Here is a 15,794-nt window from a genome sequence, read left to right on the forward strand (position 1 = left end):
TTGCAGGATCAGTAGTTAGGGACAGTGTTTCTCAACCTTGGGTCCCCAGCTGCTGTTATACTACAAGTCCCATCATCCCTAGCTAGCAGGGCCAGTGGTCAGGGATGATGGGAGCTGTAGTCCAACAACATCTGTAGGACCACAAATTCCCCACCCCTGCTTTAAAAGCTGAGTCACCAGGGATACAGGTAGTAAAAACATTGTATGATTTGAATGTAATGGAGGCAAATGATTTCCTGCCACAAAGAATGCCAAAATATAAAAGCAGAGAGAGAGAGAGAGAGAGAGAGAGAGAGAGAGAGAGAGATTAAAGGCATGTAAAAAAAGAGAGCAACTTCCTTTGATGTAGGGATTAATTATATGAATTTGGAGTGCTTTTTTTTTTAATGGGAGCTTTATAGGAAGCATTCTACCTATGTCATAGGAAATTAAACGTTTTCTCAAAAGGATTCCAGTTTTACAATGTCAATGGCAGCATTTTTAGAGCACTTCTGGGCTGCCAAAGCTTTTCACATACATTATCTCGGTTACCTTCACAAAGCCTTGTGAAATATGTCAGTGTTCTTTGGCCTATATTGCAGGCAGTAGTTGCAACTGAGGACATTATAGCTACTCCTTATTTATTTATCTTGTTTTATCTGTTTGCTACTTAGTTTGTTATATGCCGCCTTTCCTCCCAGAGGAAGAAGCAAATGACAAGCAAGGAAACAATGAAAACATTTAAAAAGCAATTCCAATAAGGATGCAGACTGGAAAATATCTCTCTTTAAAAGGCTTGTTGAAAGAGGAAGGTCTTAAGTAGGTGCTGAAAAGACAACAGAGGCAGCACATGCCTAATATTCTAGGGGAAAGGATTCCAAAGGCTAGGTGCCACAACACTAAAGGCTCAATTCCAGTGTTGTGTGGAAAGGACCTCCTGATAAAGATGGCATCTGCAGGAGGTACTTACCTGCAGAGCACAGAGATTGATGGGGTAAACAAGGGATGAGATGATCTTTCAGGTATCCTACTGCCAAGCTGTATATAGCTTCATATACCCAAACCAGCACCTTGAACTTAGCCCAGTAGCTGGTTGGCAGCCGGGGGTGTTATAAGCAAGGAAACAACCCAAGGTGGGATGAAATCCAAGCTTTAGTGCATATGTTTTGTTGCCCCTCCATACATCTGAATCCATCATGGAAGAGAATTGCCTTAACAGCCATGAGTACACAGCTATCCTTACAGAAGGCAAGGTGAATGAATTAGTATAAATATCTAAACATGAGCAATAGTGCGTTCTAAGCACATTGAAATAGCACCAGTCAAAAGAAATCCAGAGAGAATTATCTGTTTCCCCAGGCCCTGCCTACGAACGAAGGCCGGGCAAGGGAGGAGCAGGGAGAGAGACATTTCATATTGTAGGTGCCAGATGATGTAGGTAAATTAGTCTGGAGAACAATATACTTCAATTTCAGACAAAGACAGGAACCATCTGGTAAGCATTTCTTTCAGTGCCTTTCCACACTCTGGGGATATGCAATTTGAATGCATTTGATAGAGAGCGGCCTGAAAATTTCTAATAAAAGGCGAGATTCTTTTATGTCAAGTAAGACAAAGACATCTACAGCACCATCGTATGTAGGGAGTCTGAATAAATTTGTTGCAGCAGCCAGACATGTGGAAAAGTAGCTGCTCTTGTACGCATTACAAGGTGCTTGTTCCAATTTAATTGCGGTGATTTTGCGGTTGTATTGACACTCTTCTTTTCAGGTCTAATCTGACTGTGTTGGGAGTGGGTCACAAACCTCCTACGATTAGATTTTGAATTCCTTTCTTCTGCTCCGCAAAGAATTGTGGCACACACTGCCATCCTTTGCTGTTTCTTGCCCTCTTGATCCCACTTGCGCTACAACTGACTGATCTACCAATTTAATAGATGACTTCATGCATCTGAAAAGGTGGGTTCTAGCCCCCCAAAAGCTTAGCCCATGACTTTAACACTGTACAACCCTATGCACCTTTACAATGGAGTGGGCCACACTGAATTTAAATGGGATTTCCATCTGAATAAACAGGCATAGGCCTGGCTGCATGAGTGAGCCGTGAATCAGGAAACCTGCCATTTAAACCTCACCTTGATCCTTAATTCAGTAGCTGGCTTTTGTCAAGACATCTGAAAAATGTCAGTAATATTGGCCTACCTTGCAGCCGATATTACAGGGCTGTCGTAAAGAATAGGTATGAGATGACTGAACTGTGCTTTACAAGGAATGTTAAATATGGTTGCTGCAGATAATTATTACAGTTATAGTACAGTTTCCAATACTGGGTCTGTGTCCCCATCATAGGAAGGTTTGCAAATAGCGATTATGTGAAAAATTGAATTTAGGCTGCAAGCTAATACCCACTTACCAGTGGAATAAGTCCCACTGAGCCCAATGGGGCTTTGTTCTGGGTAGATATGTACAGAATGTAAGCATTTTATCTCACTCTGTAGGCAAAAAGCCCCCCTGCCTTATAGCAGTTCACAAAGATAATATAGTTCCTAGTTTCAGGATTAAAGTCTAAAAGGCAAGACCACAAGGAAAAGAGCGGTGGGGAGGGAGGAGGCGAAAAGCAAGCAAGCTTGGGCATCAGTTCTTAAAAGGAGCATTTGTCCCGATTGATATGTGGGACAGATATACGGCAATGGACATTCATCCACATTTGCTTGCAAGGATGTGTCTGCATCTTCCGGTTAAGTCATTCATTCATCTCACACTTCTCAGTGCATTTCCTCCTCACTTTCCAAACTGCAAAAAGGCTGAATCTTTTTCAGTGGATTTCTTGCACTGGAACAACAGAGCCCTTTAATTAGGGTTGCCATATTTCAAGAAGTGAAAATCCGGACACAAAAGTTGTTGAGGGGGAGCAAAGTAGGGTTTGTGTGTGTGTGTGTGTGTGTGTGTTTGTTTGCTAACTCTCCGAATAATAATATTGAAGTTTTAAAGCTATTCCCCCATATTTTTACAGAAATTTGCCAAAAATTCAATACTTCTGATATGGGCTGCCATACGCCTGGAAGGACAAATCCCAGCTATGTCCAGAAAATTGGCAGCCAGCCCAACTTTAATCCACTTGAACAGTGCAAAATGGTCCAAGCCTGCACTTGAATTCTTCCTGCAGAACAGTGTCCATCTCCAGGAACCTGCAGTTCTGTTTTCCCCATGCCCAGGCCCAAAAGTTCTATTCACTGATCACTGGACTGCAGTGGCTTCTTCAGCAATGATGAAAACTGCAAACTGGCAAAAGCATTCCATAACATACATCAAAAAGTAATGCCTGTTGGCCTTGTTTAAAGGCCAAAGCCGAAAATGGGGGAGGGGAAGCACATGCTGTTGATTCCGAGCAGGAAATGATAATGGAATGTATCTCATGTTGCTCTGAATTCTAAAATCTAAGCTTCTGTGCCAAAAGAAATTAAGAATGCAGGATAAAGAAACGACAATAACAGCATTATATTGCAACAACGTCCTGGAACTGAGAGACTGAAGTTTGCTCATAGACATATAATGGTCCTCCTGGGATCTTCTCGTTGTAACTGTATCTTCTGCTCTGAGAACAATTTACAGTTAGTTAGCAGTTCAGTAATCTTAGGCTGAACAGACATTTCTGAAAAGCCTCGGGAGGAAGCTGTGGGCAAAAACTGTCACTGCAGGCTGCTTCAAAGTAGGCTAAATTTTAGCATCAATATAGAGTTATAAGTTTTGGGGTGGGGCCAAGATTCCCCTAAATTCCTGGAACCAGGAAAGAGTTAGAATTTAACCAAGCACCCTTAAATCCCAGGATGCAGCAGGGATTGATGCTGATGTAGCCAAGCCAGCCTGAGAATGGCTGAGTCATCAAACAAACAATGGGATATGCACCATTAGCAGAGACTCTGCACCAGACAGGTGGGGCATCTCTTCTGTGCTGGTTAGAAGAGTTGTGTTTCAGAATGGCAGTTGGGGATAATGAAAGCAGGAGGAAAAATGGATTTGCAATGTGCAACCAGCAGCAAGCTGAAAAGGAGAGGGTCAGAGCACTGACAGTGGGAATCCAAGATGGCAGCCATGTGAAAAGTGCATCCCCTCCAACATTTCTCCAATGAAAATAGGGCCATCCTATTCCATACCTTCCAACATTTCTCCAATGAAAATAGGGACATCCTACCATACCCTCCAACATTTCTCCAATGAAATTAGGGATGTCATATGGAAAAGCGGGACATTCCAGGATCAAATCAGAAACTGGGACGGCTTCTCTAAATCCAGGACTGTCCCTGGAAAATAGGGGTGCTTGGAGGGGCTGGAAACGGGACCCCCTTGACATGTAATGCCAGAAGTCCTTCCATCATGGGCTCAGGTTTTATATGTTTGTAAATAAACCATATATCATAAAGACACCACAGTCTCCACTGTGCCTCATTTCCAAAAGGAAGCCCGAACCCTGGAATCTCGCACCACTCAGAGACTGGGGTGGTGTGTAACAATACTTATGGACAATGAGAGACGCATAAATGATTGCATCTCAGATCCCCACAGATCACCTGCTGCTCAAATCTAGGAGCAAGGGTTCCTCTGAAATCACCACCCTAGTTTCTGTCTAGATTTTGGAGTTCTAGGTCAGCTTGTTTCCAAACCAGTACTGAAGAAGATATCAGGACCTGCTTCTTTTGGACTGTTTGCTCTTCCCTACAGGGTCATCTTCCACCAACTGCCCTGTGGGAAAGATCTTTGGAAAGCAAGGGCAGCATGAGAAGCGTAACCAGGGGCTGGTCCTCCTAGACTACACTCTGGTCCCCATGGAGCCATTTACTATCAACTGCCTGTGGAAAGGATGCTGATGTCTTTTGATATGTTGCTATTGCGGTATTAAATAATGTATTTTGATGTTACTTGGAAGGATTTGTATCATGAAAGGAGGAACGTCAATAAATGAAACCATAAATTAAATCAGGAAACCTCCATAGCTTCATTTGTGAACAAACCCAGGACGAAAGTACATGGCTGAAAGGGGAGTTATGTAACAGCCTGAGGCATGGAAGTTCATCCATAAATTAATTATGGTTTGCAGCAAAAGCCCAGTCAATGACGAAGCAATAAACCAGGGGTTGATGGCACTTGTAAGAGTTAAACTTCAGAAATGGAAGCAGCCTGCACATTTTTCTTTACACAGAACTCACTGAAGTGTTTGCCGCCTCATGAGTATAGCCTTTTTTTAAAGAGTAATATTTTCCCATCTTAAAGTGCCTTCAAGTGTTTAGTGCATTCTAGTGCTTAGAACGAGAGCCATTGTACACCACTCATCTGTGTTCCATAACAATAAGCACTTTTATTTTTTGGCAAGGAACACATTGCGAAAGGTGAGAAGGAAGGGGTAAGATTTGCTGTATTATATAAGGTACGTGCCCTTACATAGCCCAACTCTTCTGCAAAGTTGAAAAATGTAAAACTTAGTCCTCTCTGACTCTGCTGTCTTGTGTTTTAACCATCTCACATTAGACTACATTCCAGGCATGTGAGCCTATCAAGACTTTGCAAGGAATCTTTGTTCTACCCTGGGAGTCAATTCCTGAAGCATCCCAAGGACTGGGCTTTGTCCTCTCTGAGTGTGCAGCGTTGGCCAGGATCACACAGAGAGGCTCTGTGATTCACTGGTTGCCCCAACAACATGACCACATGCGGTTGCATGGAGAAACCCATTCATCCAACTGAAAATCCCATGCAGTCTCAGTTGGGTTGGAGGCATGCTGGCCAGCAGCCCATCGAACTTCCAGCGTCCAAAGCATGGGTACCATACTTTGCACAAACCAGCCCACAGAGGACTGGCTAGATATGTGACAGGTGTGAAGGTTATAGTCCTTTAAATTTGCATTTAACAGCCCTGGTGCGCCAAAATCACACACAGGCCAATTTAGCACAATCTCTTTCCAGGGTACAAAACGTTGAGAGATGGATCAATGTGCTTTGGATATCGCACAGGTGCCCTACCACGTTCCTTCTACCTAGCTTCCTCTTCCTTTTCTATCATCTCTCCTTCTCTTGAAGTTCATTTGAAAGTATTGTTCGGGTTAGGAAGAGAAAGAGCTGGGGGAGAAGCAATCTCTGCAGCAGAGCTTCTATGGATAGGGTGCCTTGGTAAACTTGGAGCTATTGTCTTTCTTGCAAGATTTCCCAAAACCAATTATGAGACAGTTTCTTTTAAAAGGGTAACAGAAAGATGATAAAAAGATAAGTGCAGCCTTGCAGGATCAGACCAAGCGCCTATCTAGTCTAGTCCACAAGCAATGGCTGCAACAGCCCTCTCTACGAGAGTATTACTTCCAGAGTATTAGATCTAGATGTCACTTACGGACTCATTGTTAAAACTGTGTTTATGGAAGACAGTCTTACTCAGCTACGAGTGATCACAGAAGGAGGAGGAGGAGGAGGAGGAGGAGGAGAAGAAGAAGAAGAAGAAGAAGATAAATGTGGTTTGCTGAGCACCAGCGGTCTGCATGCTGCATCCAGGAAGTCCACAGCATGTCTGTGAAGAATGTTGGCAATATGTAGTCTATGGAATTCAAATGAATGCAATGAAACGCAATACGGTGTAAGAAAGAAAAGAAGCAACAAGAATAAATGAAAAAATTCATACTGTGATAGCCGACAAACAGGCAAAAAAGTCATTAAGGGCTCATCCATAATTCCATTTGCCTGCTGGGAAAACCCAAGGTTTAGCACTTTACTAGAACAAATAGGAAGGTTTTCTGCAGATTTTGTCCTGATTTAGCACTCAAGGGTGGGTTTTTCGGGGGAAAGCAGTGGAGCAGGAGCAAAGGCAAAACTGCTCAGACCCATGCCTAGAAAGTGGAAGTGTAGATGATTCTTAGGTGGTCCGCCGAGAACCTCAGCAATTTTCAAGTGGTCCTTGGCTGGCTGGCTGGAGTTTGGGAATTACTGATCTTGAAAAAAAACTGGAAATGGGACCCTGGAGGGTCAATGGAGATGGGCATGCAGAATGCTGGAAGGGAGGAACCCTGAAAGAGGGGCGCAAGCAAGAAGAGCTGAAGGAGAGGCAGGCAAGCAAGATGGGAGCGGCGCTTGCCTGCTTGTCAAATGCCAAAACCCATCTTGGGATTGTCTTCTGCTGGGGAGTTCACTGATGCAGGAAAACCCCAGGTTCCTGCTGCTGGGCTCAAATGGAAAGCAGCACCCGAAGCAAGAATCCCCAAAGCTTCCCTCATCCTTCCTGCTGGTTTGGTTTTAAAACCCAGCAGAATGCAGAGTGTTTACTTAGTTGGATATTTCTAAATCTGCAGTTTTGTAATGATTGTAGCCCAGTTCCCCCTCTTTCAGCTCTTCCTTTCCCCAGGCAGAATGCTCTGGCTCTCCAAGCCCAGCCCTATGTTTGTAGCTTTCAAGTGTGTCACAGGAGAAGGAAAACAGACACCACACACATATATGGAGGGCTTGGAACAGACACATGGAAAATGTTCAGCTGGAGCCATAGTGAAGCTTCTTTAGAATGCCTTAACAACTCCCTTCTATATGCTTCAAACCCCAGGGGTTCCTATGATGCTCTCATTTGTAATATAAGGAGCCCACAGCACTGTTCAACAGCAATCATGCCTGACCAATCCCATAAAGCCCAGAATTGTCATCACTGTATGCATTGCTATGGCAACTATCTACATTTCAGCTAAAGCCTTTGAGTGCCTAACTATTGCTCAAGCTACAGAGTTTCCCATTTTTATTTTTGTTTTTTAAAAAGGAGCCAAACTCAACCTTGGCAGGGTATGAGGTGGCTAGAGGAAGGGCAGATGGAGAAATGTTCTCCACTCTTTTCCTTCTGCTCATTATCTGGGCTCAGAACTGCCAGTCTGCTCAAGCTGCTGGTTGTTCATTGGCAGTGGCAGGGGGAATTTTTTTCCCCCCTTTCAGGTGAAAAAGCTTGCAGAGGGTGAGTTTGAGCTTGCAGTGCCCAGAGATGGTGCCCAGGTGTTCTGTCTCAGAGCCCTGTATTGATAAGTTCAGTTAAAAGCTAGCAAACAAAAAAACTTCAGGGAGGAAAAAATGGTGTCCTATATCATCAGGGATGGCAAAGATGTTGGTTGAAGCTGATGGGAGCTGGGAGTCCAAAAACATCTGGAAATTTACAGGTTAGTTACCTCTGTCTTATAGGATACTTGATGTTGAGACTCCTGATTCAGTGCTCTATGGTGCATTTACAGCAAGGGTGTGGGCAGAGGGTGGAGTCTTGCCTACATACATTTATAAAACCACACAGTGGCTTATCAAAGTGTAAAGCTCAATCACTGACTCAACAGTATGCTATAGCAAAGAGAGTGACAGTCTTAGGCTTGGGCAAATCATTCTTTTTCAGCCTAACCTACCTCACAAGGTTGTTGTGCAGATAAAATAGGGAGGAAAACCATGTCTGTCATCCTTGCAGGAAGAATGATAACCTTGGGCCTTATGGTAGTATCACCATCAAGATCTCTCAGGCAAAGACAGATCTCGTAATTACTGTACTTCCCTGCAGGACAACGGGAATCTTTCTGATAAGAATGACAGATGATATATCTCATGGAATCATTTCATATGCCTTAGGTTGTGGATACGATTTAGAATGTACACACTTACTTTTTACATTTCACGATACTTAAATCTGTGTATTTCTTCTGTGTGTGTCACAGAAACACCCCCCCCAAATGCTATAATTTTCAGTAGTTCAGAATTTAATATGTGTTCTAACAAAGTTTTGGAGGCCAGGAAAATACTCTGAGGCAAGAAGGTAAAAAAAAGTCTGAAGAAGAATATTCTGGTGTTAGTTGCAAAATTCAGGACTCATTGGACAGGAGAAAAATAGGTATTGTGCCTTTTAACAGTTAAACATAAAAAAGAGGACAGGACTGTGCAAGGAGGGGGTGGGAAAGGGGGAAGCTGATTCATTTCATGTTGATGGGAGAGTGGAGACAGTCCAGGGCCAGCTGCCAAAACTGTAGGCTGGGAGAGCACTCAAGAGTCGCTCCACAGGGAACAGCCTGAAAAGGTAGTGTCTGTTTCTGATGCTGGAGCATCCATCACATGGTGCAGTGCTGTTGTTGCATAAGATGCTATGGTCACTGGGGTGCCTCGTGGTTCCAAAATAATCTGGGTACCTGCCTCCCTCTATTACAGATTGTACCAGGTCCACACCATGGCTTTCTCCTTTCTAACAGGAAATTCTAATTGGCTAGTTTGCTAGCTGTTGAGGCCTATCTTTGATCTTAGCACCATGGGATGACTTTGCTAAGATTGGAGGTAGACGTGTGCCTGAGTATGGGCCTTAAGCTTCATGTCACCTCATGTCATACAGTGCCAGGTGACTGACAATTGGGTGGCTGTGCCTATCTGTCAAAAATGGTCCACAGGGGGTGGGCCAGTTCTGGGTCTAGTCTTCTGGCTGGATCCACATCCCCACCCTTGTTCTAGAGAGAAGATGGCCTCCTGTCTGAAATCCTGGTGAGCCAGTCAGCTGGACCAGTGGTCTGCCTCAGCCTAAGGCAACTTCACTGTGAACAGTGATATAGAAAGGCCAGCTGTCTCTTGGGGCCAAAGCAAGCCTAGGTGTTTAAAATGGGGCAGAGCAGAGCCTTCTCTTCAGTGGCACCGAGCTGATGGGCAAGGTCAGCTTAGCTATTCTATTTACACCTATTTTGCCCCCCGGATCCCAACCACAACAGCACTTGCTTGATCAAAACAGTTCCAGGTATGTATACGGCATACACAGGCTTCCTTGAGTGTATCATTTTTTTGTCCAAGGCAGCGCTACCTTTGAACAATTAATCCAGGAACTTTGGAAACATTCTCTCCCATCACTAGTGGACACCATGGTGAGCCAGGTTCACGCCTGAGCCGCTTATTGGTAGGAGAGCCAGGCAGTGGGAGAAAATAGACCCAGCCTGCAGTGGAAAAAGGAAAGAAGAATATGTGGGGAAGGTATGCATATAGGTGGTGAAGAAGCGCCAAAGCTGGAGACATTTGGAAGCTCGAAGGAAAGGATGGTGCCTACTGAGGTGGTGTAGCCTGCAACACTTTCACCAATAAAGTAACTTCTGGTAAGATCTGCACAGGTGTGATTCCTTCACTGGAACCGCATGATGTAGAGCTCACCCCTGCCCCAGCAAGCCCTGCAGAAAGGTAATCTAAGAGTAGCAGAACTGTAGATCCACTTCCAAACATGATTTGAACCCTTCTCTCCCAGCTCTGAGTCTAATCTCCTTCAAGAACCACCGACCTAAGGCTTGGACCCATCCCAGCTTTCCCTTTTCTGCAGAAGGTCCAAGAGCTCCCTGCTCCAATTCAAGGCCCTGCCACTCCTCTTGCTCCACTGCTATCTGGCAATTTCCAAGCACAACCCTCATTAGCGAGGAGCATGACACAGAAGTGGTGGCTTTCGGGCACATCGCGCTGCCACCATTGAGCTGTGCAGAAAAAAGGCAGCTGTGCATATGAACTCTCTAGATTCACCTTGATCATTTTGCCCAACACTGCAGCGTATAAGGAGCTGAGCTACTGAGATTCCTCTTCCCGGCAAATTCAGTTCAGCAAAAGCTTTCATGTTCAGTACAGTGCATCGTCTCCTGGGAGCTTCCTTTAACAACACTTATAAATGAGAAAACAAGATAACTTTAGACTGCACAGCTGCGGGGGTGGAAAATGGGAGGGGGGGAGTGTGAATCCATCCATTTGCTCAAAAGGCCACCAAAATCTAATGCATTGCTCTAATAAGACTGGAAGGTGTGGGATTGATTCAACTTTTCACCCCTTCCCCAAACTGTTAAGAGACATGTCCCCAAATTTTGCAGCTCACTGTCTGCTGTAAAAAGTGGTTCTTTTAGTGAAATTAGAAGGGAGAACAATCTGAGGGGGGCGGGGGACTCCTACAGAATATATCCAAAGGGCTACTATTTTTTTTAAAGGGAAAAAAGGGGTTTTTTTTATTGCTAGTCCACATTCGCACAATACATTTAAAACACTCTGTGAAACCACTTCAGACAGTCATGGCTTCCCCCAAAGAATTCTGGGAGATGTAGGAGTTTTTAGGAGACCCCTATCCCTCTCATAGAGTTACAATCCTCAACGTGGTTTAATAGTCTATATTTATGCACAGGAAACTCTGAGAATTGTAGCTCTATGACCTACAGCTTTAAATGTACACACCAGTGGCGCTAGGTATATGGGGCGGAGGGTGCTTAAGCTCCCCCAATATTGAGGGGAGCCGCTACCCCCTGCTGTTGCTGGGCGCCTCTGAGCACCCCAGCCCCAACCTCTGCCCAGCAGCCCAGGAGTCAGGCTGCGGCTGGGACAAGTGAGGCAACGATCACCCAGGCTTGTCCCAGCCGCTGCTGAGTTTTGACTCTGTAAAAAAGAACTTTGGGTGCTGGGTGGGACCCGGTGTGCAAGCAGTGGATTCTGGGCTACTTGTCAGCATGTTTAAACCCTGTCTTCACTGGTGCACTGTCTGTAGACTTGTAAATAAATGCAAATGTTACAAAACCCCAGTACTGTATGCCTCATGCCACCTCCTTCCAAAGGAAACCAGACGTGGATAAGCTCTCCAGCCCTGGAGCTGCTCAGAGAAGTGGAGGGAGAATAACAATATTGCAGAAGCCTCTTAGGACTGGGCTCTTGGATTATTATTAATATTGGCAAGGTACAGGCGGCTTTCAAAAGAACAATGCTCTAATGTTTGTGAACTCATTAAAAAATCCATCTGCTGGGTGGCTTCTGCAGATCAGAGAGAGCAGAATCAATAGGCACACACACACAAAATAGAACTTAAGAACAGGAAACACAATTTGAGTTGAGTTCTCCTTTTCAATGTGGGAATTGTTTCAAAAAGCTCATTTACAAATATATATATGGCTGTGGTGAGCAGCCTTTTGCAGTAGGTGCACACACACATATTTTTCAAAGGACTTGTGGGGATCAAATTGCGTCTGATAAAAAACACAACATAAAACGTCTTGTGCCTGTGGCTTTGCCATGCTGGCCACAGGACCCAGAAGCTGTCTGTGGACAAACGCCGACTCCCTCAGCCAGTAAAGCGAGATGAGCGCCGCAACCTCAGAGTCGTTCATGACTGGACTTAACAGTCAGGGGTCCCTTTACCTTTACCCCTCTCTCCATGGGCTCTGCCACACTTTCACTCATGCCATGCCTGGAAAGCATGGATCTGGGCCATTTTCCCACTTGACCTGCACTTTCTAGGCATGGCTCTGAGCAGGTTTTGTCTTGCCCCACTCCTTTCCTAGGGAAAACCCACTCTTTGGCGATACATTGGAACAAACTGCAATCCAAGGGAAATCTGGAATGGTCGTTTGCTTCAACTGAGTGCTAAAGAGCAGTTTTACCCAGGTGAAAGCAGCGGGACAACAGGAAGTGTGGACAGGGACAAATAAAAGAGGACACCTTCACCCTGGTATTGCTCCCCATTATTATACACACAGCCCTACAAGACAACAACAAGAACCCACCAACAGCATCCAAACTGATATGACTCACTTGACCCAAAAACCTCTCCCTCCACACGCATGCAAACAAGCCTCGCTGCAGTCAGCGGAAGCTAACCAACCAGGCCCAGACCCCCGCCCCCCAAACCTCTCTCAATACCAATGAAAACTAATACAGTAAAGGAATAGAAAGAGAACCTACCCACGTGACACTGACACAAAACCTCACACACACACTATGCAAAAGAATGAAAGTTTTATTACCCACCTTCCCTCCTTCCCCACTCCTCCTCCCCTGCCCTTATACCGTATACAAAATCAAAGTCTCACATTGAATATGACTGATGTGTAGAAAGGACTTTATGATGTGAAAATAGAGGTGGTGTACGTACCTTGTAAAACCCCGCTCCCCATCTTAATACAGTCATACCTCAGAAGTTGAATAGAATCCGTTCCGGAAGGCTATTCAACTTCCAAAACGTTCGGGAACCAAGGCATGGTCCTGCAGCCAATCGGAAGCCGCGGAAGCTGTGTCGGACATTCAGATTCCAAAGAACGTTCACAAACCAGAACAAACACTTCCAGGTTTGCTGCATTCGGGAACCAAAATGTTTGTCTCACAAGGTGTTTGACTTCCGAGGTACGACTGTATCTTAATAAAAATATTTTTTAAAAAGAGGAAATGTAGATAAGGCCTTTCCCTCACATGGCCTAAGGGAAGATTGGAAGCTGTCGCCTCTGCTTTTACTCACCAGAATTATCCATCCATGCTCTGATTAAGGTATGGTTAGTTCAAACCAGCCAGGATCGATCCATGGTGTATGTGCCTGGCTTCTTCACTAACCTTAGTTTACTAACCCAAGTTCAGGCTTAGGTTGTGTATACCCTACTCTTTTCTTTGGCTCCACTGGGCCCCCACCACTGCAGATTGTAGCAGTATCTACAATTCATATCTGGTGGTTTCTTGAGAAAGGCTGCTGTTTGATGTGTTTTCTCTCAAACCAGCTTCCCTCCAATTAAAAAATGTAAGCTACACTCGCTTTGCAGTTGAGCTGACGTGTGTACACTTAAGATGTCAGGGTGTACGTGTAGACGACAACTTCATGAATGAGTTCAGGGCATTGCAGGCATGGGAAAATCTAATAGGTGATGTGCAGGGCTTTTTTTCAGCCAGGACTCGCCGGAACCCAGACCCGGCATCTCTTAGGTGGGCACCATTGCCATTATAAGAGAACAAGAGAGGCATTCATGGTGAGTTCTGGCACCCTTTTTTCTTGAAAGTAGTGCTGGTAATGTGCATCAGGCAAAGCCATCCCTGCCCCCTCTCGGGTGTGTACAGCAATGTGCAAAAGCCCCTGGAAATGGGCTGGGGGGCCAAATCGACCTTGTTGCATTTTAAGCCATTAATAGCCTTTATATGAATTTCTGGTTAGTTCATAAATGGAAACAGATGTTTCTGATCTCCTCACAGCTGTGCCAGAGAAGGAGGGCAGGCACATGAGCTTTGAGGCTGCTTCAAGCTCATTCACGTAAAGCTTAGCAACTGTTTCGGGTTCCATCTGAATTAGCTTGAACCAGCCCATTGAGCTTCTGTCATTTGGAGATACAGTATTCAATTTGGCGTGTTGATTTTTCTCATTGTCAGAAACACTTCTAACTGGGGGCTGCCATCCAGTGGTACTCCTGGTGGTTTGTGGAAGACTTCTGAGATGCAATGTTCCCTGAATTCAGTAACAGCTTACGACAAACATGAAAAGTGTTGTGGCAATCACGGTTCTATTCCACACACACACACACACACACACACATACACACACACACTGTTAGCCTTACAGAATGGTACAGTGCGGCACTGTTTCACTAGCTGTGAAAACAACTGTTATTGCAGAACCATCTCCCCATGATCCATCATGAAAATTGTACGAAGGTTGGGTGGAAGAACTTACTGTTGCATAGAAGAGGAGATTTGGTATGGCACAGCTGGGGTCTGAGCACAGCAACCACCCACCACTGCATGAACTATGAGGCCTCCTCTGTTACTTCTTAATAGATATTGGAAATCAATAAAATAAAACCCTCCCACTAAAATTAGGACTGATTAAATACTATGGCAACAGTATGGGATCCTCAGCTGTTACTACATTTGAACAATAAGGCAAATGGGGCTTAAATGGGTCCAGGATTATTTATTGCTCCTTGTTCAAAAATGTTGCATGGACCAAGTCCTTCTTCACAGCTTGCTATGGGCATAAGCCATGATGCAAGGACTGTTTATGCCTCTGCACTGTAGCATCAGCAATGTTTTTGTTTTCTAGCCTGACCTTCGACATGTCTTTTAAGTGCATGTAGGTCAGGGATAGGCAACCTAAGGCCCAGGGGCCGGATGTGGCCCAATCGCCTTCTCAACCCGTGGACAGTCCGGGAATCAGCATGTTTTTACATGAGTAGAATGTGTGCTTTTATTTAAAATGCATCTCTGGCAAGACAATAATGCCCACTTACACCACAAAGAACTCATAACCCACCTACTTTCAGCAACCAGAAGCATCATAGCTAGGACTGGAGAGACCTGTCAGGAGTAAGCATGGACCAATGGTACCAAATAGTGTGGGAAACAGCCTTATTAGAAAAATTATCCAATAAACTGAAACTGACACGTGGACAAATAGAAGAAGACACCTTCACCCCGGTATGGCTCCCCTTTATCACATACACAGCCCAACAAGACAATGACAAAAACCCACCAACAGCATACAAATCAATATGGCTAACTTGATCCAAAACACCCCCCCTCAAAAGGAGGGGAAAAAAAAACTTTCCTTTCTTTCCTCTATGTGATTAAACAAGAATCCCCCCCCCCAAGTCAGAAATGCCGTTTTAATGACTTAAGTTGTGGATTTACGACTGTGTGGAGATAAATTTTCTAACCAAAGTATGTTTTAAGAGTGTGGAAAGTTTAAGAGCTTTAGAATGACGCAGTTAAAAATACCGTCGCCATGTTGGCAAGCCCTGTCAGAGGACTTGAGTCTGGGAGGAGGAAAAGAACTGTTTTTATATTGTGGGTGAGACTCCTCAGTGGGACTTAAGAACGACAGATCCTGAGATTAATGATGGAAAGAGCGATGTTATTTATGAAAGTGATGATATATGGAAACCATCTCAATATGAGGATTGGACGAACGGAAAAATTCACACAGGATATAATTGGTGTTTATCTGCTTAAGGAGATTATCAGAAGAGATCATAAAGAAAAAAATAAAAAATAAATATACCAACAAGATGAGATGTGGAAACAGCAAGATAAGACTGGATAGAA

General features: G+C 44.5%; 1 long non-coding RNA gene across 2 annotated transcripts in view; it reads left to right on the forward strand.

The window, feature by feature from the left end:
• Positions 1 to 7,840: 7,840 nt before the first annotated feature.
• The window catches only part of LOC310763047, a 75,163-nt gene continuing 67,209 nt past the window's right edge, over positions 7,841 to 15,794 (forward strand). Inside the window, exon 1 of one of the 2 annotated variants that reach the window (XR_014548427.1) lies at positions 7,841 to 8,140. This is a non-coding gene — a long non-coding RNA (uncharacterized lncRNA). The remainder of the gene's footprint in view (positions 8,141 to 15,794) is intronic. The other variant, XR_014548428.1, reaches the window with a different exon arrangement.

This window comes from Podarcis filfolensis (genome assembly GCF_964270895.1).
Source record: "Podarcis filfolensis genome assembly, chromosome: 5".
NCBI classification, from domain to species: domain Eukaryota; kingdom Metazoa; phylum Chordata; class Lepidosauria; order Squamata; family Lacertidae; genus Podarcis; species Podarcis filfolensis.